This window comes from Alligator mississippiensis, chromosome 5 (genome assembly GCF_030867095.1).
Source record: "Alligator mississippiensis isolate rAllMis1 chromosome 5, rAllMis1, whole genome shotgun sequence".
NCBI lineage: Eukaryota > Metazoa > Chordata > Crocodylia > Alligatoridae > Alligator > Alligator mississippiensis.
This window is the reverse complement of record NC_081828.1, coordinates 186,853,706-186,881,129: the sequence shown is the minus strand read 5'-3', so window position 1 is coordinate 186,881,129 and position 27,424 is coordinate 186,853,706. Positions and strand designations below refer to the sequence as shown.

Genomic DNA, 27,424 nt, shown 5'->3' with positions numbered 1-27,424 from the left:
ACTACAAGGAAGCTCTGCATGCAGCAAGAGCAGCAAGCCTGGGGCCAATGCATACAATGTTCACAGTGCTGGGTTCAGCCCTGTGTGCTGTGTTTGGCATGCTCTGGCCCCTTGCTGTGCACAGAGCACATGAGGCCAGCACCAGGCAGGTGCTGCCCACGATGAGCAGGTTGGACCTGGTGCTGCATGTGGCACACGGAGCCCAGGCTGCGGCTAGCCCCATGCTGCCTGCAGTGCCAGGTTCAGGCTGGATGCCTTGGGCAGCACACACCCTTTGCAAGTCCTGCATAACACATGCACAGTGAGTACCGGGTCCAGCACAGGGGTGGATGAGTTTGACACCCCTGACATGGACTTCTGCATGTGCTTAACCTTACCCGTGTAAGCTTCAATACGCAGTCACATGAATAAAGTTGTACAACTGTGTAAACTGCAGAATCAGGGCTTATAATAGGAATGCTCTTGAATGGACCATACAACTTAAAGACCAGATGATGGTGAACTAAATCTATACAGATTTAGCCAAAGTCCTCATGGCTCGGTCACTTCGTACAAAATATAAACCCCAAAGATATGATCGATTGCTCTAGCAAGCCTTCCAGTTAACATAATCACATATACGTGAACTATGCTTTTGTACAATATGAGATGTAAAAAAACCCCAATAAACGCGGGCCCAATTCTTGTCCCTGGATTATATATGTTTGACTTTTTGCTATATGCTAATAATTTTTTGGACAACAGACTGATGCTCCATGCCATGTAGTCTTTTGACTACCACTCCCGCTACGCTTCTGCTAATAAGAGCATCAAGACTGAATAAGTCCAGCAAAAGTGAGAACAAGGAAAGGACTGAAAGTGCTAAGGTGCACAAGTCACCATCCAGGGGTTTATCTGCCTCTTTGCAATGCTCCAGTAGCTTCAAAGCAAGTGGTACTTTGAACGCACGGGTTTGACTATGATGGGAAAGGATTTAAAAAAAATAGTGGGCTCAGATGAGAAAAACGCAGGGGCCGGAGGGGCAGAGAAGAAAGCAGAATTAAGCAATGTGAAAAAACACGTTCCCCCCCGGCGTCACGAGTCCAACAGCTGAACCGACCCAGGTCCCCCTGCCCCAGGGGAAGGCGGGTTTTGCCATCCCTGCCCACGGAGCCGCCGAGCACCGACGCGCGCACAAACCTCCCGCCGCGCACGGGCGTCCCCCGCGGGGCTGCTCCGGCAAGCTCCTCGCCAGGACCCAACTCCCGCTCAGCCGAGCCGGACTCGGGGGATGACCTCCTCCCCCAGCTGCGGGGCCGACCCGCTCCCGCGGAGGGGAGGCAGCGCCGCTGGGCTGGGAAGCCCGGGAGGTCTCGGGGCTGGCGCGGGGAAAGCCCCGCACGCGGCCGCCCGCCCCGCCTCGGCCGCGAGTGCCCAGCCTCCTGTCCCGCTCCGCGCGGGGCGGCCCCTGCGGCTGCCGGGACCCGTGCGCGCCCCGCGGGGCGAGCAGTAGCGGCCGGAGCCGTCCCCGACGGCAGCAGCGGGGAAGTTTTTCCCTCCGCGACTTTGCCCAACTCCGGCGAAGCCTTCGCCCAGGCGGAGCCGCGGCAGCGCCAAGGTCACCAGCCCCGGGGGCAGCTCGCTCCCGGCCCCGCGTCCCCCCGCGCTCCTCCGCCACTGACCCGGCCGGAGAGCGCGGGCGCGGGCTGCCTGGCGCCGCTCCCCGGGAGCCCGGGCCGGCGGGCGGCGGCGCTGCGGACATGCCCCGGCGCCGGCCGGGCCGCGTCCTCCCTCCCCGCCGACGACTTTCAAGTCACCTGCAGGCGGCTCGGGCCGGAGCCGCGGCGGCCGCTGCAGGGGGCGGGCCGGGCCGGCCGGGGCGGGGAGCGCCGGCTGCGCGCTGCTCCTCTGGCGGCGGCTCGGCTCGGCTCGGCTCGGCGCGGGCAGCTCCGCAGCTCTCCCCGGGACTGCAGTCATTGCGTCACCTCCATCCCCCAGCCCGCCCCGCCCCCGCCCCCGCCGCTGCAGGAGCCGGGGGCTGCGCTGGGGGGCGGGGGGTCCGGCCGCCGAGGGCAGGGAGGCCGGGAGCCCGGAGCCGCTCGCTCTGCCCAGGTCCGCCGAGCCCAGCTCGGGGCAGGGCGCAGCGGGGGCCGCGGGGAGCTGCTTCCCGCCCCGGGCTGAGCGGCCGCTGCGTCGGTATTTGACAGCCGGGAGTGCCCTGCCGAGCAGTGAGCGCCGCCGGCGGCCCCGGCCCCGCGCTGCCTACGTGAGAGCGCAGGTCCTGGCCGGGCTGAGGGCGGCCGCCGCCTCCCCGTGCTCGCAGGGCTCCGGCACTGCCGCGCCGCGCTCCCCTGGTCCCTGCCGGCCGGCTCTTCCCTGAGCGGCTCCCGCAGCCGAGCGCCCGCTTTCAGCGCCCCTCAGACGTGGGCGCTGCTGCCGCCGGGGCACAAGCCGCCCGGGTTGGGGGCTCCAGGAACTTTGAAATGCCTGGGGGTGCGCGGGTCCTGTGACAGGACCTGATGAAGTCAACTTCAGCTGAGGAAAACATGTGGGGCTCTCTCTCATTACACACCTGCTAAGGTACAATCCCTCCTTCCCATGATCTGTATCAGGGTGCATGGATGGATCTTGACGGGACTTAAGAGTCCAACCCCTAAGCCACGAATCTGTCCACAGAAGTTGTAGATCTTTCCACAGGGGAAAGTAGGCAGTAGACTGAGATTTCTCTCCTCCTCCTTCCTCCCTTCTCTGCTTTAAGGGTAAGGTGCTTTACCTGGAAACTGGCTGCTGGTTCACTGCGATTGCAGCACCATTGGAGTCAGTCAGCAACCAGCTAGTCCCAACTCAAGGTGTCAGCATCCATTTTCTTGCGGTGTGCCTTCCGTGTGTCCTTGTAGTGTTTCCTCTGGCCACCACAAGATCTCAGGTTGTCACTAACCTGGGAGTAGAGCAATTGTTCTGGGCATGAACAACTGGTGTTCTCCGGAGACTGGGGGGGCAGCAGTGGTGGCAGGGTGGCAAGCAGCAATCACACGCAGAAGCCAGCGGGGGGCAGGGGGAGGGTGGGGAGCAGCGATCAGTGACAACCTGCAGAAGCTGGCAGTGGCCAATCTCAAGGGGGGGCACATGCCCCCCCCCCCCCCCGGAGTCACCTGTGATTCTGGGAGTCAAGGTTCAGGCATCCACACAGTGCCCAGCCCAGCAAAGTTGGTGCTTGAGGTTCACTGACTCAGCACTGCTCACTTTGGCTTCAGCAAGGATGTTGGTGTTTGTGCAGCAATCTTCTCATTTGATTTTCCACAGGTATCATTAGTGATACTTCTCCAGGCTCTTGAGATGATGACGGTAGGTCACACAAATTTTACAGCCTTAGAGGAGACTGCATTGTATCTTTCTGACTAACATCCATATATGCCAACAGATTTTTGTGCAACGGTTTGATACTTCAAGTCATGTAATATTTTGACTACTATTCCCACTACTCTTCTGCTAGCAAGAGCATCAATACTGAGTAAGTACAGCAAGAGTGAGAAAACAACCGTGAACCTATTGAATGTTCTGAGATACACATATAACCATCCAGTGATGTATCTGCATATATGTAATATTTTGGTAGAGTCTCATCAATGAGCCATGGTAGAGATCATCCTTGAATCGAGGGATTGCCACCAATGACAGTCTATAAAAGTACAAATCTACCCTGCCTGCTACTCTCCCTGTGACTCAGTGCCCTCCAACAATCTGCAGATGCTTAATTTCACACTTGACCAGTGTCAACTCTGCTAGTGAGGTGCATCTCTTCGAACCATGTGCACTTGCACATTTTTGCCGACAAATCCCCAGGTATAAGCAGGCACAACTTGTTCCTGACCACACTTGTATTAGTAACACTTTTATTAAATCTTGCTGCCCTACCCTACACAAAAGAGACAATAACGTTTATGATGATAGTGAATGTGGCTTCTAACGGTACGTGCTTTCCAACGCAGATGTAGCTGTTTTCTTTAGTGGGACTCTCACAAACGTACACTTCCTGCTTTCATAGATTCATAGATGTTAGGGTCGGAAGGGGCCTCAATAGATCATCGAGTCCGACCCCCTGCATAGGCAGGAAAGAGTGCTGGGTTTAGATGACCCCAGCTAGATGCCTATCTAACCTCCTCTTGAAGACCCCCAGGGTAGGGGAGAGCACCACCTCCCTTGGGAGCCCGTTCCAGACCTTGGCCACTCGAACTGTGAAGAAGCTCTTCCTAATGTCCAGTCTAAATCTGCTCTCTGCTAGCTTATGCCCATTATTTCTTGTAACCCCCAAGGGCGCCTTGGTGAGTAAAACCTCATCAATTCCCTTCTGTGCCCCCATGATGAACTTACAGGCAGCCACAAGGTTGCCTCTCAACCTTCTCTTGCGGAGGCTGAAGAGGTCCAGGTGCCCTAGTCTCTCCTCATAGGGCTTGGCCTGCAAGCCCTTAACCATACGGGTGGCTCTTCTCTGGACCCTCTCCAGGTTATCCGCATCCCTCTTGAAGTGCAGCACCCAAAAAATTGCATGCAGTATTCCAACTGCAGTCTGACCAGTGCTCGATAGAGGGGAAGTATCACCTCCTTGGATCTGTTTCAAATGCATCTGCTGATGCATAATAGAGTGCCATTAGCTTTTCTGATGACTTCGTCACACTGACGACTCATGTTCATCTTGGAGTCCACTAGGATTCCAAGATCCCTTTCTGCTTCCGTGCCGCCCAGCAGGTAATTTCCTAGGCAGTAGGTGTGCTGGACATTTTTCCTCCCTCAGTGCAGCACTTTGCATTTCTCCTTGTTGAACTGCATTCTGTTGTTTTCTGCTCATATGTCCAAACTGTCCAGGTCTGCTTGTAGTTGTTCCCTGCCCACCGGCATGTCCACTTCTCCCCACATTTTTGTGTCATCCGCAAATTTGGACAGAGTACACTTCAGTCCCTCGTCCAAGTCGCTGATGAAGACATTGAAGAGTATCGGTCCTAGGACCGAGCCCTGCGGGACCCCACTGCCCACACCCTTCCAGGTCAATACCGACCCATCCACCACGACTCTCTGGGTACAACCCTCTAGCCAATTCGCCACCCACCGGACTGTGTAGTCATCCAAGTCACAGCCTCTTAACTTGTTCACCAGTATGGGGTGGGATACCGTATTGAAGGCCTTCCTGAAGTCTAACTAAACAACGTCAACCCCTGCTCCTGCATCCAGGTGTTTTGTAACCTGGTCATAAAAAGAGACTAGATTAGTCAGGCATGATCTACCTGCTATGAACCCGTGCTGGTTTCCCCTCAGCATAATTTTTCCTGCTGGGCTCTCGCAAATGTGAGCCTTGATAATTTTTTCAAAGACTTTGCCAAGGATGGAGGTGAGTCTGACTGGCCTATAGTTGCCTGGGTCCTCCTTCCTCCCCTTCTTGAAAATGGGGACCACATTGGCCCTTTTCCAGTCCTCCGGGACCTAGTCCGTGCGCCACGAGTGTTCAAATATTCCTGCCAGTGGCTGCGCAATGACATCAGCCAGTGCCTTCAGTACCCTCGGAGGGAGCTCATTCGGGCCTGCCAACTTAAACGCATCCAGTTCCTCCAAGTGCCTCTGTACCATCTCAGGGTCTATGCTTGGTAGTCTGGTGCCCTGCTGCTGCCTCCGTACAATCCCAGTGAGAGACCTGTCTTGCCCCTCACTTAGGAGCACTAAGGCAAAGAACTCATTGAGGAGTTCAGCCTTGTCCCCCCTGTCCGTCACCAATTGCTTCTGCCCATTTAGTAGGGGTTCTATTCTACCCTGGGCCTTCCTTTTACTCCCTATATATCTAAAGAACAATTTTTTGTTATCCTTAACTTGGGATGCCATCCTCAGCTCCATGGTAGCTTTGGCCTGTCTAACTGCCTCCCTACAAGCGCGAGCAGAAGAGGTATACTCCTCTTTAGTAATCTCTCCCCGTTTCCACTTTTTATATGCCCCCCTTTTAGCCTGTAGGCTGCTCTGGATTTCTCTGGTCAGCCAAGGAAGCCTCTTGGCCCCTTTCCCCCTTTTTCCCCGCATCAGGATTGTCTCCCTCTGTGCCCAAAGGATCATTTCCTTAAGGCATAGCCACCCTTCCTGGGCTCCCATGTCTTCAAAACTCTTACTCTGCAGTGCGTCCTTGACTAAACGCCTGAGTTCATTGAAATCAGCTTTCCTAAAGTCTAGCACTTTCACCCTACTAGTTACCTTACCCACTCGACATCTTATGGTGAATTCCATTATTTGGTGATCACTGTCCCACAGGTGACCACCGATCTGTAGGTCCCCTACCATGTCATCCCCCGTTGCCAATACCAGATCCAGTAAGGCATTCCCCCTAGTGGGACCATTTACCTCCTGCGTCAAATGGAGGTCCTGAACACAGGATAGGAACCTGCGTGAATGGTGGAACTTTGCTGTCTGCATCTCCCAGCAGATATCTGGGTAGTTTAGGTCCCGCCTCCCTAGTTTTTATGGTCTCCGAGAGCTGCCTCAGGAGCCCCAAATCTAGTTCTTCCCCTTGGTGTGGGGGTCTGTAGCAGACCCCTACCACCAAATCCCTTTCTCCTTGACCTCCATGTAACCTAACCCACAATCCTACTTTCTCCTCCTCCGATTCCGTTTTGATAAGGGTCGATGTATATTGCTCATTGACAGAGCGCAACCCCTCCCCCTCTCTTCCCCACTCTATCCTTTCTGTACAGCTTTGTAGGATTAGGGCTTCTATGAGTAAATCAAAGTTCCAAAAAATATCTTAAGCAAGAATCACTTGTACTAAATAAAGAGGGAGCCCTGGACTCATTTAAATTGCATGATCCTCTAGAAAATTAGGGCAATGAATAATACAGCAAATAAACTTATTTACTCTGTTAAAAATTCTGTATTTATTCTTGACTAACTACCTCCCTCTATTCTTAGTGGGTGAAACAGAATATTAAGAAGTACAATAAATTAATCTCACTGCTTCTTTTATTTTTTTATTTTATAGAGGCTTCTTGACATGCCCTTTGGGCCACGTAGTACCACACTAAAAATGAATATTTAAAACCTGCTACCACTCTTGTAAATATTTTTGTTGAGGGCTGAAAAAATAACTGTAGGGGAGGAGCTGGGGACAAGAGCTATTTAAAATCCATAGTTACTCTGTGGCTAGCGGTGTGGAATGTGGGGGGAACTAGTTTACAGGAAAGCTCATATGCTAAAATGTTGGCAGAAAGGCATACAATGAACCATTTTAATATATACCCTATGTTCTCTACTAGCAAATAGGTCAGGTAATGGTGGAAGGCTAATCTTTTACAGTGTGCAGCTAATTTTTCTATACAGCTTTACAATAAACAAGTGAACTCTGTGAAAATGAATAATGATGTTTAAGTGTGAATTAATGCTGCTCGAGAATATTCTTAATCTGCAATTTCCTTAACTACACACTTTGTAATGGGAATAAAAAAAAATGGTGGTCTTTGTCTATCACTCAGAGATGTAACAACAGATGCTGCAGTGTGAGATCTCATTACTAACACTTCATTTTGATACATTGCATTTTGTACTCTGTTCAGATATATCGTTATTTGTATTAAAGCAATGCCTAGAGATTGCAGCTAAAAATTGAGACTCCGTTTTGCTGGGCATAGAATATGTACAGATACTCCAAGGAGAACTCCTGTCCCAAAGAGTTACCATCTTGTCTGAAGAAATAAGATGGGCAAAGGATAGTAGATAAAGCAAAAACACAGGGCTGAGTCCACATGAGCAGGGGCATGCCCACAAATAGTAGCAGCCCAGGGCTGCCTGCTCCCCCTTCTTGAGGGAGTGACTGGCTGGGTGGCAGGGTGCCTCAGCACGGGGGCTCCATTTTGGTGTGGGTTGTGCCACTTATTTTCTGGGATTTATTTTTTTTGCTACTGAGAAATACTAGTCGCAAATTTTGCCCCAGCACTGCAAATTAGCAACACCATGCACTGATTAATGTATGGTTTGTGGCACTGCAAAGAGGTTTACAGCACCACAAACCACACATGCCTGCATGTCTGGATCTACCCAAAGGTGTGAGATAACCTGCAAGATCACATAGCAAATCAATGCCAGCACTGAGAACAGAACCACCTTCTGGCTCCAAATCCAGTATCCTATTCAAGAGGCTCTCCTGTTTTTAAGCAGTATCTCAAATAATGAACTAAATCCAGTTGTGAAAGCAAAATGTATAAAGTACAGCTTGTGATCCAATACTTTTTCTAGTACATTAATTTATTTGTCATGGTTTCCTCTCTTCCCAGGAGGCTCTTTCAACTCCCACTGAAATTAGTAGAAGTCAAGGATGTCTGGTCGGTACCATTCCATAACGTGACCACAAGGCCAAATTGCAGTCCCAACTAAGTCAATGGAGTCTGGTCGCCAATTTCAGTTGTCCCAAGACTTGCTTCTTATTTTCTCATTTACAAAGATTCACAAATGCCCCTCTAGACATTGGTGCAAGTTACTGATCTTCCACTGCAGAAATGGAATAATAGGTGCGTGACGAGTTACCTTACATGCCAGATAACATAGGAAATAACATTCTTTACTTATCTTTGTATAAAATATGCTTAGAAAACTAAAACAGCTACGCTAATTTAAAATGCTCAATTTGTGACAGTATACTTAATTATATTTTTCCAACTTTGAATTTTTTACCTAATAAAAAACTCTGCAATTATTTTTATTTGTAATGCCCCAAGGATATAGCTTTCCACACCATTGAGTGCTTTTATCACAGGATCAAGAGAGCAATAAATCTGAACAGATGTAACCTGGTAAGGGATTTGTACAAAGAAATAACACATGACAAATTAACACTAAAGTTAAAATAAACCCAGAACAATGTCTGGACTTCATATTTAATGAGATATTGGGGGGGGGGGAAGGGTGTTGTTTTGGGGTTTTTTATTAGAACTCTACACATGAAAGCAGCTGAAGAGAAGCTGTGTCAAGCCTTTTAGAAAGAAGATGTTTAGTTGGGCTGAAAATAAGCATTGGATATTCTTTACTAGAAAGAAAACAAAGAAGTTAGATGTAAGAAGAGCAAACTGTAATAGAACATCTTCTCAGGACTACAGTAATCTAATGGGCAAGCAGTCCAGCATCTAGCCACTGAGATACTGCGTGGTCTCTACTCACTGACTTCAGAAGGTCCCCTCACCTCTTGCAGGAAGCAATCTATACTTACAGCCACAATCCTGCAAAATAATCTGTGCTGGGCAGAATACTTCCATTTGCAGAAGAATCCCACTGAAATTAACAGGGCACAGGAGTTTGTCCATATGGATTAATATGCAGGCTTGGGGCCTACAGCTCTGTAAACATACACAATTGCTCTAGTTTTGTTAAACTATTGCAAGCTCCTCCTATCACCAGGCCCCGGTCCTCCCTGGCACTGGGGCTCTGCAGGCCTCTGAAGCTGTAACCCTCTGGGCACTAATGAGGCCTCCTCCTCCCCTTATAGCCTCATCCCAAAACCACCAGTGCAAACAATAACACAACCATAAGCCCCTGGGCAATAACATAACCATAACCAAAAAGAGATTATGCTCTGCCTCTTTAAGAAGCCAAACTTCTCCCCTTGTACCACATGCCTCCTAGCCCTGGGTACCTTATGGGCTCCTGGAGCCTTACGGCATTTGGAAATAGCAAACCAGGCAGCCAACTGTATCAGGCAGCTTTCTTGCATAGCAGCTTCTTCTCCTGCCAGTTACCAGAGAGAATAAACCTAGCCAGCTCTAGCCCTGAGCTGATGTGCGTCCTGGGCTCTTCCTCCTTCTGGTCAGCTGATCACCTGCAGGTGCTGGTTAATTGCCTTGTTTGCCTATTACTCAAGCAACCTGCAGCTGTGGAGCTCTGCCTAGCCTGCCTGGCTCTTTTGCTAGTCTGCTTCTGCCCTTAGAGGAGCAGGCACACCTTAGTGCCCTGCGACACTACCTATAGATGCAGGTAGTAGATAAAAGATGTTGACTGGAAGCAATTTTGCTTCCATTCAACCCAGACATCTGGGAGACAGCTGCCCCTGCAGCTGCACAGCTCTTCCAGCCCCATGCACATGGGGAATGAGTCAGGGCTAGTGACAGCTGCTCCTGCAGCCACACAGCTATCCCAGCCCTGTGGACATTGGGACCAGTCCCTGTGCCCACTACACCCCAGGGAAGCCTGGAGCTCCCCCTGGGTGGTTTGGGGGGAAGAACAAGGCAGAAGCAGTCCTGGACTGGGCTGCTCCCATTGGGAGCAAATCTGTACTTGACATGTAGACACATTCCTGCGCACAGTTTACTACATCTTATTTTACTGTGCAGTTACCTTATTACACATTAATTGCACGTGTAGACATACAGACACTGAGAACAGGATTGGACCGTTTAAAGTAATTAAGCAGTACCATATTTACCCAAATATAAGACAAGGTTCCCCCTCCCCTCCCCCCAAGCAACATGGGGAAAAAAGCTTCTTACCTTACAATTGCATACAAGGAAACTTCACTAAATATATATTGTTTATTGTTAAACTGGTGCCAAAAGCAGCATGTGCTCAGTAATGGAAACCAACTATGAAGCTGATCAAAATAAAACCAACACTGAGCATGCCTATAAACCAAATGGCCCATATTGGGCAAGCCTACTGATGGGAATCTTGTATGTGTGTGTGTGTGTGGGGAGGGGCCTTAAAAAAAACAGACAATTGCTTTCCCATGGGGAAAGGAACAAGCACCAGGCCTGGAGGTACTGTAATACTGGGCCTGGAGGTACTGCAATACCAGGCCAGCACACAGAGAGGCTGGGGCAAGCTCTAACACTCTCCACTGGTGCCAAAAATGCTGATTTTTCCCCCCTATATCTATAGATATAGATATAGATGTAGATCAGTCAAAGACAATGACAAATACAGTTACAAGTGAATGTATTGGGGAAACAGGCCGTAGAGTTGGGAGGGTGTTGAAGGAAAGGTAGGGGGTAGAGGTACTGAGGTGGCTCTTTACGTAATTGTGACAGTTAAAGGTGATGGTGAGGGGCATGCAGGTGCACAGATGTACAGTGCAGCTTTATAATAGGAATGAGAATGGTGTAACTGTAAAGGTAGGTTTTAGACTGTCAAATGAACCATAGCAGTCACAAGAGAGGTTAGTAGACATATGGACTGTCAAGTGCCCACCTTTCTAACCAACTTAAGCTGAACTGAAGTATCTACTCAGCCTTTGCAACAATTTAACCAAAGTTGTTTAAAACAAACTGGTGCAATTCTGTGCATTGACATTCCCTAAATTTGGGCCCACTCCTGCTCCCATTTAAGCCAATAGCAGAACTTTCACTGATTTTTAGTGAGTGCATCCCACTATATATATATATATATATATATATATATATATATATATATATATATACACTAGCTAACTGCCCATCAAGAATGATGGATTTCAGGGAGTGTTTATATACCCCCTCCTCGCCTCCCGCTCACCCTTTGGGGCCGGCCATGTAAAGACTCCCCCACTGCCGCCTCCTCCTCCTCCGGCCTCCAGTGCAGGGGCTCGGGCCCTCTGCCCGCCACCACCTAACAGTGGGGCTTCCCCCAACCTCCCCTCCCCTCCCCTCCCTGCTTCCTTCCCTCCCTCCCCACTGCCTCCCCCTCCCTGCCAGCTGTTCTTGAGGCTGGGCAGGAGGGGGGTGCCACTATCATGACCCCCCCCCCACTCCCCTTCCTGCTTCCCTCCCTTCCTTTGTTCCCTACCTCCCAGCCCCAACAGCTGCAACCATGACTCCCCTTTCACTTCCCTGCCCTTTGCCTTCCCTTGCCCCACTACCCTCCCTCCCTCCCTGCCAGCTGTTGTCAGGGCCCCCTTCCCACTCCCCTCCCTCCCTCCCTCCTCCTTCCTTGCCACCCAGCCCCAACAACTGCCACTGTGACCCCCACCTTCACCTCCCCCTTCCCCACTCCCTGCCCTCTCTCCCTGCCCACTGCCTCCCCCTCCCTTATGGCTGTTCAGGGGGTGTCAGGGACAGGCAGCAGCAGGGGGGCACTGCCACTGTCACCACCCAGTTTGCCCTCAGGCAGGGAGGCGTGGGGAAGCCCTGCTGCTCAGGCAGCTAGGGTGTGTTTGCTACCACCACAAACTTCCCCAGCAGCAACTCAAACTTGGGCCCACACAGCCCGGGCCCGTGCAGCCAATCGCTGCCTGCCCTCTTGGCAGTGTATGCACAGTTGGCCAAAAGCATTACGGACAGACAGACACACAGATAGACAAAGCCCTTTCTATGTATAGAATGACTGAGCCGAGGGGTCTACCTGGGCATGGGTGACTGGTGCCGCCTTAGTCGGGGGGGGGCACATGCCCCCCCAGGAACCAATCAGTGACTGTGGGGTGTCCCTCCACAGCCGATCCTGTGCTCCACTCCCCAGCCGACACTTGCAGGGGGCACTGGCGCTTCTGCCTGCCCACCCACCCACCCCCCCCATTGCCTAAGCAGCCAGCACAGTCAGTCAGGGGGTGCACCAGCACTCTCAGGGGGTGCATGTGTGCCCCTGTGCACCTCTTATGTGTCACCACTGAACCTGGATGAAATTTCCCCCCAGTGTGACAGCCAGAACCAGAGGGATTAATAAGCAATAATATGTGCTTCTTGGAGGCATTTGGTATTTTGCCTAAACGAGTAATATTAGTTCATATAAAGTTTGTAAGTTTGTAAACTGCAAATGTAACTTGTCTTTCATAGGTTTAACCAAAATGATAAATTAACTGTTCATGGAACTGACTGGGTCCCATAGGCAAAGCTGTAGCTGTGAGATTAGCTGGCCTAACGGTTTTTTGCTCAGGGTTCAGCCTTAGCGATAAAAACTGGATCTAAATGCTTGGCACACCCAACACATTCCAAGAAAGCATATCCCAAGAAAGCATATTCAAATGAAGCCTAAAAGGGGTTGGGATTTTGGCGGAGCGATGTCAATTTCAAACCTAAAGGTGCTGCATCATAATTTGCTTATTGGATAAACCCAAGTCTGGGTAGTAACCTTTTATGATAATTTAACACCTTTCAATCCCATAGGGTAACAAGCTATAGGGCAACATTGTGAGTGGCCCTGAGGCCAACAGATTAACATAAGACTAGGTACAAAAAGCACGTGCATCAGGTAACCAGCAGGAAGGAGGGAACAGAACGGTCATTTCTGTTCCATGCCCGGACCCCGAACTCCCAGTGTGAGTGAGGATCAGATCCTGATCAAGGGACCTTCCCTGGTAATCCCTGTGACAGCGTCAATCATCAGGGACACCTGACTTTGCTGGAATCACTTGGTGCGCACCTGGCATTGAGGGCCTATTGATAAGTTGCCAACCCATGTCTGTCTATTCGTTGTTTTGAACAGCCCAGTGTGGCTAATACCCTTGCAGTGCCCAGTTGGCCTGCGACAGATTAATCTATCTATCTGTTGTTATTATCTGTTGTTATTATTTACTATTAGCGCCTTTATACTGCATTATCTGCTTATCGCATTTATCTTTCTGTTAACTGTTGTGTGTGTGTAAGCTATAATAAATTTGCCTTTATTTCACTCCCAACTTTGCCTCCTCAATCCGAAACTGAATCAAACAGCCCAGTTGGCCTGTGATAAAATCGATACATTCGCAGTGCCCAGCTGGCCTGTGACACCCAGTCCTTGGGATTCTTTGCCCATATCCACCAGTCTGTGTTCACAGATAAGCTGTTTCAACATCCTGGAGGATCTGTCCTCTGCTTATTCTGTCTCCTACCTTGATGATGCAATTGAGATCTCCTGCAATCACCACTAGCTGGGCACTGGTCGCCACTACCGTTATGATTTTAAGGAAGGCATATTTCGCTGTTCAGTTAGCTGGTGCATATACACAGTTAGCTGGTGCATCTCCCTTCCTCTGTTTCCAGGATGACTTGCAGTAACCTGCCTGCCATAATTTCTCTGTGCTTCAAGGGGCACATTGTGTCTCCTCTCAGGAGGACTGCAACCCCTGCTGCCTGATCATTGGGTCCAGACCAGAATGAGGGTCCTGCAACATTTCCTGAACAAAGCATAGTTTCTAGGACTGGACAGGCCACATTCCTGAAGACAAAGGATGTCTGTTTGCAATTGCCCAAGAGTCTGTTTAGTTGTGTCCCTTTTTTCCTTCTGCATGCTCAGGGTGACCTGCTTCTCTTCTGCAAGGAGAGAGTTACCCAGCAGTTCTAATTTGCTTCTGGGCTCCCCAGGATCTCCCCTTTTCCCTCCTTGAAGTCCATGTTTGAATTAGTGCTTTCTTCAACTTTTGGGATTCTTTCCTGGTTCCCTTTTTTGAGGTTCAGGTTTTCCCTTTCCCTCTCTTGTTTATCTCTTCTTCCCATTCCCCCAGTCAAATCTTTCTCCTGCTCCTTTTTTTCGAGGTCCTCAACCATCCTTTTTAAGGTTCTCATATTTTCTTGTGAGCGGATTAGGCTCTCCTTTTTGGAGGAGTTCTCTCCTTCTGTTTCCACCCTTTCTGGTATCTTTTCCACCCCCTTCCTCTCTGTTACTGCTGGGTGGGCTGTGGTCAGGCACTGGGGGAGGATTTTGTTTTCCGTGATCCTCTCTTTCTTTTGGCTTTTCCCTACATTAGCATACAACTGAGGGCAATCTTTAAAGACATGTCCCTCTTCTTCACACAAATTATACCACCATTCCTGCTTATAGTCTTCAGCTTCATGTCCTTTTCCTTTGTACATGGCACAGATTTTTTTGTGCACTGTGCAATTACATGTCCCTCCTCCCCACATTTCTGGCAGAGCTTGAATTGTCCCTGGTAGAAGATGAAACCACTATGGAGTCCCAGGGAAATTGGGGTGCAGAGGGGAGGGGGCAGAAGACCATGCCACACCTCTCCTGGATTCCCAAATTTTCTTTTTAGTACTGCCTTGGCTTTCCAGGCTCCAACCCACAGTTCTGTCCCATCCGGAACCTTCTCGACCTTTCCCACTTTCTCAGTGTCTAATGAAAAACCCAAGTCCTCTTACTTTATTAGGCTGGAACGCATTGTGATTGTGACACAATTTTCTCGAGCCTTCGAGAGCAAATACAAAGAACTTCAGCTGTGGATTCCCCACGGCTGCCTGCAGTTGCTCCCAGAAATCCACTCTGCTCTTGGGATCTTTGAAGCAGATCTCCCACTCTGACCCTCCCAGCATATCAATGAGCCAATGCAAATTTAGAAGCTTTACCTTGAAGGTCTTGAAAGATTTTGGTTCTTCCTTCCCATCCCACAGCTTTCCTGGTACCTCAACACATTCCTTTTTCACCTGGAACTTCCCAGGGAAGTATCTTTCATGTACTCCCATCTTGTTTGTGGATGTTTCCAGGAGAGTGACATCTGGTCTCAGGGTCTTCGCTCCACCTGCCCTGCCTCATATGAGTGTCTGTGTGGAGGTGGGGAGCTCACAATTTCTTTTCTATATCTGGGAAATCTGATTGGGTGATCACAGTGTCTCCCTTGGGAACCCACCAGATTAGTACAGCTTATTTGAATAAAATATATGGTAGTGCCCACTATGTTCAGTCCCCCTCAGCAGCAATTTTTTCAAGTTATAGTGATCCATTACCTCAAAAACATTTTGATTTCTTTTTCACCCCTTCAGCTGAGCTATGCCTTTCTTTCCTATTTCCAATTATTCTTGTTTCTTCACAGGCCTTATATGTCTGGCAAACCTCACCAAACATGTCCCAAATCATTCACCCAGAACCCCTCTGTCCCCCATATCTCAGCCAGTCACAACATTAGTGTGGCCCCACCCTCCATGAGGTGAAGTCAGACCAGGTTGGTCTGCACCTCATCTGCATATAGATTTTTGGAGGATCCGAGACTCATGACAAGAACACCTGGCTCTAGCCATGAGTGGGTGGCTAATTAACATGGATCCTTTGTGGGGGTATCTGGAGTACACACACATACTGAGCAGTGCTGAGCTGTGGGGTCACCATGGCTTAAAACACTGTTGACTCTGCTAGGGCCCAGTCCAATTAATATATGATAAATCATGAGCCTTTTGGCTTTGGACTAATATCACACATAGTTTGTACTCTATACAAGGAGGTACAAAAGTACTGCTTAAAAGTTTGTTTGTGGAGAACCTGTGCTAAAATTGTGTCAGTTAAAAAAAAAAAAGAATAAAATGCATCAACTTATTTTCCACTGTTTACCAATATGCTTCTCACTTCCATGTGCTCAGGGAGAGCAGGGTCTGACAGTAGAGTGTGGGAAAGTGTTGCAGGGGCAAGAAGCTGGGGGGGCCAGAGGACAAGGGGGCTACCTGATCCCCACAGATTTACTTTCCCTGATGCAATAGTGGGAGGGAAGCACATGCAAGGCAATTCTCCAATAATTTAATTCTATAACTAGAAAATTGTAACAAATTTATAAATTTTCTACATATAGAATCTAATTATTGAGGGGTCAGCTTATATTCAGGGTTCTCTTATATTCTAGTAAATTTGGTATTTCTTCTCTGTTGAAGGGAATTCTTCCTAAGGAATCCCCTTCTCAGCATTTTCTTCATGCTCAGGATGGCAAGTATTTAAAACCTTCCTCTGTTGGAAAGAGAGACTGCATATAATTTCTACAGCTAATATGGACAACAAGATATTGATATACAGTTTTTCACAAAGAGAGCACAGTAAGCAAGAAGTTAAGTGGATTGGAAACAGATACTCCATCCTAAGATAAACATCAAAGTTTTAAAAAAATATATTGTAATATGACCTGCTTTTTGTGGATGACATACTACAGAAAGCTTTCTATTTATGAACAATTTTTGCTTTTCACTTTTCCTGTGGAAAATGAAGGAACTATTCTATATCTGAAGTTTATATAACAGAAGTTTTATGGAATATTGATTTTATTGCTCAGTTGTCTTTGTGAAACAAACTTGCAGTTTGCTTTAAGTTATTACCTCAATTTAAATCATTCAGCATTTGGAGAACATACTGAAGCAACCCTGACTGCATTCCAGTCTGTATAATATGAGCAGTGGGGAACAGTACAAAAAATTAAAATCTTGACATGGTTTTATCATTCTATAAAAGTCAGTAATAACATGATAGGGACTTCCCCCAGCCTTCTCCCTTCCAGATGTCCCTGAAGGTCTCGCCCTGTTACAATACTGTTTTATCTTTTGTGAATGGGGACTAAACAAACATTTGCTGTTTCTGTAACAATGCAGTGGTGTTCATTCTGTGCAATGAAGTATTTTAAGTCACCTGAATTGATTAAATATAGTATTGCACTGCTGCAGAATTACTTAGCAAAAGCGCAGTTCCCAGAAAACACCATCCACAGCAACGCAGAGCCACTGCAACATAACAAAAACCCTAGGGAGGCTTTGGAGCTTGCAGTTCAGACTATGCCAAATTCATCCCTAGCATAACTCATCCTCATGTTGCAGTCAACAGAAAATTAATGTAGCCTTCTCTGGCCATAATAGGAACTGGGGGAGGGACGCTCTGTTTCTTCCTTTTGAAACTCTCCTTACATATTTCTTTATTTACATTTTGTTGGACTTAACTTCAGATCTCCACACAGCAAGGACTGCAGAAAAACTGTCATCCAGAAATGTTCCTGATTTCAAAAAGGTCTGTAATTATAGGAATAAGAAAGGAGTATCCCAACAAACTGTATTTCATCAGACTTGGCAATCTTCTCTCCCCTTTCAGAACACAACACTTCATTAACACTACTATCAGCAGGAAAAAATATTTAATAAACCAAGTATAAAATATGCATTATGCAAATACTTAATGCATATTTGTCTCAGGAGTTTCTAACAACACCCATCCAAGTACTGACAGGCTTAACGCCACACGAATATAAAGGTATTTCACAATTAATTTGAAAAAATGCTGCCATACATTTTAATAATAAAATATGCTTATTATAGAACCATCATTTTAATATTTCAAATAATCTAACTTGATTTTCCTTGTTCTATTTTATTGTGCCTGAACAGTGAAATTAGTTACCTTTTAATGTTGATATACACAAGGGACACAAATAGAACTGTTACTTTCTCCACTTTGTTGGTAGTTACCCTAGAGGATTCAGAAAAGTAGATTATTTTTTCCTGCTCTTAATCGATAGGAGGGGAACAGAGGTTTTTCTGTTTATCAAACATCTCAATTAAATAGGTGTTGACAAAACTCATTTTCAAAAACATGAAAAATTACTTTAACAACTGAATTCCACATTGTAGTGGCTGTTTAATATAGTCTAGAGAAACAAGGTCTGGTTTTCTCATTTAAAACCTCCAAGCAGATTGTTGTTGTTTGTTCAGGGGACCTAACCAAGAGCAGGGCACCCAAGTGCTGCACACAGGAAAAGCAATGACTTCCCCAAAAAGCTGCTAGCTAAAGCTGGCTCAGTTTGGTGAACAATCTCAGTTGAAAATTAAATCTTGAGAAAGTTAAAATAAACTACAAAGACATTTTTATAATTCTTCACTCTGATTTTTCAGTCTAGGTTCACCAAACAATGTAGGCACCATTCACAAAACTGAACAGGAGGAGCCATCCTTCATTAGCCTGTAATTTACTGATTTGGGGGCTTACTACATGTAAGACCAGCCTTCAAAATCCTCCCCTGCTAAATCTGGATAAGGATAGGAAATGGCGTCTCCCACCTTTGAGGTGAGAGTCCTAACCATAGAGCTGTAGGAGGTACATCTATCAGCCTCGTCCATTTAACATGTTCCATTTTATATAAAGTAGAATTACTCTGTAGGCAGTCATTTGAGAACTCAATTTCAAGTCCTTTCTACATCAGGCATTACAGGGATTTGATCCTGTGTCTCCCACATCCCACTGTGACTGCCTGGACCACTGGAGTGAGAAGGTACATAGCCATGTCAACATCACCTACTTCTCCTTTCTTTCGTAAGTGTGCCTAGGCCCCTCCCTTCATTCTTCCCTTTTTTCTCAAATTATCTTTGGGCGCATTTACACATGCTCTGCAGTGGGAGTGGGGTGGCTCTTTAATTACAGTGGCTCTGAGAGCCTTGGGCCATGTGTAGACAAAACGAGAGGTGTGTGTGCACGACACTTTAAAGCGAGCTAAATGCTTTTGCACTACTTTAACAGTGTTGGTATCTGCATGCCTCAGCAGCATATTGTGCATTAATTCCAGCTGCTGTAGGGAAGTCATTGGTGTAATGTGCCTTAAATGACTTGGGGCGCAGCAAACTAAAACTCCTTTGAGGAGTTTTATTTTGCTGCCCCTACAGCCGTGGAGCGAAGCACAGGGCTCTGTGGAGCTCTGTGGCTCTACAGGTAGCCCTGCAGGCAGCCTGGCAGCAGTCTGGGAAAGCAGGCTCTGCCCAAGAAAAGTGGCGAGGCTGATCTTCCCCCCTACCCCCGCCCCCAGAGCCTGCCTGCCTGAGCTGCACGGAGGGCTAGTGCTTTCCTCCACGGCTGCAGTGCCCCTCAGGACTGCCCGAGCCTGATGCCCTCAGGACTGCCTGGGCGGGGGCTGCTGCTGCTGCCACAAAGGGAAGCACCAGGGCCCCCCCCCCACAGCCCAGGGACCTCTCCACCCACCAGCAGCTCGCCCTCCCCTCCCCACCAGAAAGGCAGGTAAGCCAGTGGGGTGTGCGCACAACATGGGGGTTCAATCAGCCCAAAACTGAAGCGGCGTTCTTTAAAACCCACCGCTTCAATTTAGGGCCCCCATTTCGTCTACATACGCCCACTCTAATTAAAGCACCGCTGAATCTTGTGTATCAGTGTCCCTGCACTTAAAAATGGCATTGGGGGTTCTTGAATTAAGCTTGTTCAATGAGCTTTAGTTCCAGCGCCCCCACTGGCATTTTTCAGTGCAGGAACACTGATACATGAGATGCAGGAGGCTGCTAGAGCATGAACGACGCATGCTACCGGAGGCTGACACAGCGGCGCTGGAGCTGGCAGCAGTGGCAGCAGGAGCATGGCAGCAGCGGCAGGAGCGCAGTGGTAGTAAGTGGTGAGCTCCCACAGATGCTGGCCGTGCTGTTGAAGGGGGGGTGATTGCCAACCAGGAGTCGGCGACCCCCTGTAGACGCTGCCAGCAGCATCGGCGGTGACCAGCAGCGATCACTGACTGCCCAGAAATGCCACTGGCAGTGTCGGTGGTGAGGGTGGGGAGTGGTGAATGGCGACTGCCTGCAGGTGCCACTGACATTGTTGGCGGTGCTTTTTTGTAGGGGTGCACCGCCACACTCAGGTGGTGCACGTGCACTCGCATGCACCTCCTATGTATCACCACTGTGCTGGAGTATGGTAATTGCCACGCTCCAGCAGACACGATTAATCAATTAAATGAGTCTGCTCCAACACGCAAGCAGCCTCCACATTCATGTATAGGTGCCCCTTGTTTTTATTTTAAAAACCCAAATGAAACATTGCCCTCACTGCTTATTGCAGGCTCATTGATCTCACAGGTTGGTGGGTGGTAAGATTACAGCTCGGGGTGAAACTGGGCAAAAGAATCAAGTTTACATGAAATAGCCAGTGCATTTAACATAGTGTAAGGCTGTAAGCAATCCCATTATTATTGAGATCTACCAGATGAGACAGAATATGACTACGGCTATTTGCCAGATGTAAATGGTTGCCCATGTTAGCCATTGACATTTTAAGTGGTGGGAACTGTATTTTATTTCACATTGAATGACATGTTTCTTTCAACTAATGGTGAACTTTATTGATTCAACTAAAAAGAAGTTTTGTTGTTGTTTGTTCATTTTGATCAAAAGTACCTTCTTTACACATCAAAGTAGTAAAACAGGGCACAACCCCATTCCCTGCTACACCTGAAAATTTGGTTGCACTTTATTTTATTTATTTGGTTGTATTTATTTAATGTGATTTTTTTCACACATTATCATGAAACTGCTGGACTCAGTTTTCAAATATTTCAGGGAAACCTTGACACTTTTAAAGTTGTTTCATTTTTTAAATATGAAAATGTATTGACTATATTTTACAGCAGGAGTGTCAAACATATGACCTTCAAGCCAGATCCAGCCAATGATCATGTGAGGTAGGGCACATGCCCATGGTGCAGACCTGGTCCAGATTGGGCCCATGGACCCCTTCCCTTTCAGCCTCCCCATCCCGCACCATACCTGATCCAGTAGCTGCTCCAGCTGTTTTGGGACCCACATTTGCATGTGGTGTGGATCCCAGAGTGGCAAAAATGGGCACCACATGCAGCACAGTCTGGCTGGAATGACAGCTGCACTTCATGCACTGGTCATCCTGACTAGACTGTGCTACACACAGCACAAGCTCTAGGACACACACCACATGCAGTGTCCACTCCCATGAGTCTGGGACCTTCACTGCACATAACGCTCCCAGACACTGAGTGCAGCAGCAGGGTCCTAGACTGGCTGAAGCAGGCACCACATGAGGGACAGTCCAGCTGGGATGGTCACCGCATGGAATGTAGCTGATGCTCTGGCCAGTCTGCAACACGTGGTGTCTATTCCCATTGGTCTTGGATCCACACTGCACACAGCATGCATCCCATACTGGCAAGAGCAGCTGCTGGATAAGGTATATGGGGATAGGAGGATAGGAAAGGGGTGGGGTCCATGGGTCTGATTCGGCCAGTTCCACCCCACTCATCTGGTCCTGGGGGCAGGAAAGGGTCGGAGAAGGCAGCAGTGCAGTCCCCAGAGGAGCAGCTGCAGGTGCTGCTGAAGTAGCTTGGGCAGGTGCAGGGTACCAGGCAGGGGAGGAGAGCATTCGCTTCCTCACACAAGGGGATCTTGCAGTACACTTCTATTGCTTTTGCAGCACACCGTCAGAATCACTGATCTAGTCCTGCTCAAGCAGGATCATCTGTATTTATGGTATCCTATAGAAATTAGGCAGAATGCAGTATAGGGTGTCGCCAAGCACTTATCTAACCTCGTCTTAAAACTACATGAACAGTAGGCCTGTGCGAAGTGGCTAGTATTCGCTTTGGATTCGGATTCAGCTGATTAGGGGGACAGTGATTTGATTTGATTTGTTGATTTGAATCACTGTCCCGAATCAATTTGACTGAATCTGATTTGGAGATTCGGCTGCTGCTGAATTGGTTGAATCTCTGAACACACAGGCCCTATCTCTCGCTCACTATCAATGGCTGCCCCACCTGCCCCAGCTCTCGGCTCTTTGGAAAAAAAAAGCCCCAACTCACCAGGTGCTGCCAGGCAGGGAGGTGATCCACACTGCCCCCCACTGCCCCACACCACGTGGGGGGGCTATGTCACGAGCTCCCTGACCACCACCACCCCCCTCCCCCGCTCTCCCAGCCCACCCATGGCTGCCCGTCCACCCCAGCTCCAGCCCTTAAAAATTTTTTTTTTTAAATGAGCTCATCGGGTACTGCCTGGCAGGGGGCAATCCCACTGTCCCTCACTGCCCTACATCATGTGGGGGGCTCTGCATGAGCCCCCAAAGTCCCAACACCACTGCAGGAGCCAGTGAGTCCAGGGTTTTTATTTTGTGTTTTTTTTCTTAAAGGGCCAGGAGCTGGGGCAAGCAAGGCAGCCATGGCGGGGGGGCCAGGGGGCTCATGCAGAGCCCCCCCCCCATGCAGCATGGGGCAGTGGGAGGCAGCAAGGATCATCCCCCCCCTCACCTGGCAGCACCCAGTGAGTGGGGGCTTTGTTTAAACAACTGGGAGCTGGGGCTGGCGGGGCAATCATGGAGGGGATGGGGGAGTGGGCGGAGAATGGGGCCTGGCAGGGGTACCCCCCATGGTCCACTCACCCCTCCTTCAGCCCCCCTTCCCCCGCCCCCTACTTACCAGCATGGTGTCCAGGTCCAGCTCCCTGCTGTAGTGGGCGGGGACTGCCCAAATCACCGAAGCGCTCTGAATCTTTTACGAATCAATTCAGAGAGCTTCAAATTAATTTGGACCTTTTAACTGGTCCCTTGATTCAATTCAGATTCGGAGATTCGGCCACTGAATCAGGCTGAATCTCCTCTGAATTGAATCAGCGTCTGAAGCTTTGCACAGCCCTAATGAGCAACCCTCATCCACAACTACAGAGCACAGGGCCCAATAATAATGAAACAATCAACAAACACTCTCACAGCATAGGTAAAGCAGAGGGGTGAGGATGTTAACAATGTTTTGCCACTGCAAGGACAGGAAGTAGTTTGTTGAAATGCACTCAAGAAACCATACCTCCCCTTACCTCCCTCCCCCCCCCCCCCACTACAGGAGAAGGTAAAAAATGCATACATTAAATAAAACCCTCTATCAATTCACACAAAAAATATGGCACATTTGAAGCAGTAAAATATTTTCAGATTTAGCCCAACACTAAATTGGAGGGATTACCTGTAGGTAGTCCAATTATCATGGCTATGTTTTATCTTTTAATGTCCAATGAATTCCAGTTCAGCTAGTGTAATTTGGTGTGTGGTTGTTTGGTAATGTAAACCCTTTGTCATACATTTTAAATCTAACATTACTTTTTTATGATCATAACACAGGCCATAGACCCACCCCAATAATTTATGCTTCAAACCCATAACTCTTGGCTGATTTAGAGAATTATACAGCTAATACCAGCTCATCTTAGAAAGACCACTGACTGGTATCCAGATTGCAATATCTTTGGCTTCTATTGACCTGAACTAGATTTATTTTGGTCATTCCTGTCCCAACCCTGATCCATCTAAATACCTGGAGAGTCAGGTTTTTGAATACAGTATACTAGCCCCCCATTATTATACCAGGTTATACCAGCACCAGTTCCATTCCAAGAGCTCATCTGACCTTAAGGGATTCATTAGAGAATCAATAACATGTACATTGTAGCCTTGTCTACTCTGTCCATTTGTGGAAAACTTCCCATGACTTCACTTCCTCCGATAGTATCAGTGGCACTAGCACTGATGTAGACAGGACAATTGTGTCTTTAACTATTTTCAGCATAAACCCACATGAGAAATAGGTCAAGCCACTTACATATGATCTGGTTTAGCTGACATGGAGAAGTTACCATTATATCTGACAACACTGATAACATAAGGATCTGTTAGTTTGCTAATATCTACAAGTCCCCTAATCAGTTATGGTTCACTCCAACTCTAACATCATTCCAGCATTCCACCATCTGCAGCAGTAATGTTAATAGCCATCCATAACCTAGGGCTATAAAAGGATCTGCTCAAAGCTGACAGACCAGCCAAACTGCACACCCCTCAATGAACTATACTTTCTTTCCAACTCTAAGCAACCAGCAACTTTTCACTATATTTGATAGAAACTGAATGACTCAGTTAGACAACCTTTGTGAGAGACCTTTTCATTTATTGGTCATCTGCAGCATCTTTCCCTCAAAGTCAGCATTGCCACTCATCCAAATTGGGATGCCAGCATCACCAGGCTGGATGAATGTTTACCTGCATGTGGGTTCCCACGCTACCAGTGTGGCATGGCTGGTTGTACCATGGCTCATGTCTGGTATATCCAGGACAACCCACTGTGCACCTGCGGTGCCATGAAGATTGTTGCACATATGCTCAATAGTTGTTCTTTTCAGGTTAGATTACCAAGAGTTCTTTTCAAGAGGAGTATAATTGATTTAGAAGACATTCACTGATTGAAGACCTTTCAGCTGGTTTCTGCACCCCCTTTCCCTGCCCATCTTTTTAGATCTTGACTTGCTTGTCTTTCACACAAACAATTTTTATTAATAATAATCCTGAAGTCTAGACAACTTGGCAAAATGCTGGTACCCTGATAACACCCATGCTCCCATCGTTGCTACAAGCCATGAAGATGTTTTGATGCTTTGCAATTCTGGGAGAGTTCCCAAAGAATGAAAGACTTTGGCTTCACTCAGACCATTCTTCTGTAGAGGGGCAAGCTGAGCTGGAAAATCAAGAGAGTTAAAAACATCTGAAAAAGCAAATAACATTTTTAATAAACAGGCATTTTAAGGCTGTGGTCTGAAGCTGATTGAATTGTATGCTTTTTAGTCTGTCAGAAAAAAGATTTTCAGAAACTTGTTTGTCCTTAGGTCTGTAAAGTTACTGGAGTATGCCAGAATTGGCTGAGAGAGTATTGCATACAAGGGCATAAGAATAGCTATTGACAATGTCTAGAAATATTTCATTATGGGCAAAGGAAAGAATTTGTAAAGCCACATTTTCTATTCAAGTATACATTTCAGTCATAGTGTGCAGCATTCTCCATTACATACAGGTTATAGTTGCACTGGATTTGTTTTCTTTGTACAGCCCTCCTCTAAAGATCCTGGCTGGTTGGATGCCTAGGCAAGAAAAACAGAGGCTGATCAACAACAAAAAAAGAACAAAGGAAAAACTACTAAAATGTTTTCTAAATTGTCTGTTTTCCTTGAGGCTTATAAGCAGGATGAACTATTATCACTACACCCAAGGACCTGAAAAGCAGAAGTAAAGAGCTCAGTAGAGTAGTCTTGTGTTCTCGTGGTGCTTCATAGGGTTACATTGTTTGCATACAACAATCACAATTTGCTACAGGGGCATCCAAGAGTCAGTACTTATCTTAAATATAAAGGAAAAGTGAGAGCTGTATAAACTCTTCTATCTACTTGCTTATATATTGTTGGTTTATAAAATTTCTAAGGATAACATTCACTTTGCTGCACCCTTGCACGCTATACTGATTACAAACTCACCTACCCATTATCTAAAGTACCATGCTACTTCTTTTACATTCTCTTTAGATGCAGATTGAAAATCTCATTACCATACCACACACTGTTAAAGCAGTCAATATCTTTAAAGGGATACTGAACATCATTTAAACTCCTCACTCCATTAGCATTTTACAATCTATTAAATGTCCTGATTCCAACAGAGTGGATTTCTCTCTAAAATTATTTGTTCTAGCACTGAGACAAACATATACTGAGGTTCTTAAAAACAAACACTCTGCTTTGATCCTGTACCAACCCCATGTGCACAACTCCCAGCGAAGTCAACAGGAGTTCCAAAAGCAGAGCTCTGGTAGACTCAGGTTCTTAGTCATTAATTATAGGGCACAAGGAAACACAAACTTTTATTTGGTAATTACATTAGTTGATGCATTTGATGTGGACAGGAGGCAGATAAGAATGCAAAGAGGGTGGTAGTCACTCTCTTGCCAATGCTCCCACTTTTATTAAAATTATAACAATGTGAATGTAAAAATATTCCAGGAGTAAACTGGACTGGTATGTGGTAGAAAAGCCTAAAAGCAAGGAATTGATATCAAAGGGGAGAAAGGATAACTATAGGTTTCCCTACCATTATCACAGAAATTAGCAGAAGCCAAAATCCCAGGCCTTTCAAGTTTTGTCACAGGAACTAAGGGTCCAATAATAAACAGAGGGTCCAATAAACTTACTCCAAGAAACTGATGTAGACTCTCTGTCCCACCTTACAAAGAAGGACCCAGCCTCCCAGGTCTTTGAGGATGGGTGTTGGGACCACAAAGTGGCTCACTTTTCCACAGCCATGCATCTCCATAACAACTGGGATAGTTAGAAGTTATAACGAACAATGCTTCAAGCTCCCAGGCTGAGTCTCTCAAGTACTTTAGGGGAAATGAAAGGCAAGAAAGAATAGTCATTCTGTGTTTCTTCCCAACCTCAAAGGGCAATAAACTAAAGGTACCCTACTGCAACAAGAAGCCATACTGATCCTCATTAACCATAGCCAAAATGAGACTGGACAGACACAGCCCTCTCTCAGAACATTCCATGATATCCTGGAGCCAGGACACCTTTTGAATTTCTTCCACCATTCACAGGTCAGCAGACGAGGAGCCAATTGTGCTCAGTGCTAGTAGCAATCAAGCCAACTAGATCATCTCAGCCAAGGCTTTGTCTAGTCAGGTCTTAAAAAACCCCAGGAATTAAGATTTCACAGTCTTTCTGGGCAGCCTGTTTCAGTGCTCTACTACTGTAATTGTGAGAAAGTTTTTCCTGTTATGTAACCTAAACTTCCCTTGTTGCACCTTGAGACTATTGCTCGTTGTTCTGTCATCTGCCACCATTGAGAACAGTCTAATTCAGGGGTGGGCAAGTATTTGAGCCTGCAGGCTACATAGGGAGTTTTCATGATCTGTTGTGGGCTAGGTCAGCCCTCCTCTCCTCCCCTGCAACAACTCACCAAAACCCACTACGTGGTATGCGGCCATGGGTGGGTGGGAAGTAGTATTCAGGAATGAGACAGGCAGGCAGAGCTGGGGTCACAGGGTGGTGTCATGGGGTGGTGATAGCGCAGAACCATTTGAATGCTCGTGGCGCATGGGCCAAGTCCTGGAGGACTGGAAAAGGGCCAACGTGGTCCCCATTTTCAAGAAGGGGAGGAAGGAGGACCCAGGCAACTATAGGCCAGTCAGTCTCACCTCCATCCTTGGCAAAAT

The 27,424-nt window shown here is 47.5% G+C and overlaps 1 long non-coding RNA gene across 1 annotated transcript; it reads left to right on the top strand.

Annotated features, from left to right (window-relative positions):
* Window positions 1–2,025: 2,025 nt before the first annotated feature.
* LOC106740213 (uncharacterized) lies at window positions 2,026–8,860 on the top strand. Its single transcript, XR_001373656.3, has 4 exons — window positions 2,026–2,559; window positions 3,283–3,324; window positions 3,401–3,490; window positions 8,277–8,860. It is a non-coding gene; the product is annotated as an uncharacterized LOC106740213 (long non-coding RNA).
* The last annotated feature ends 18,564 nt before the right edge of the window (window positions 8,861–27,424 follow it).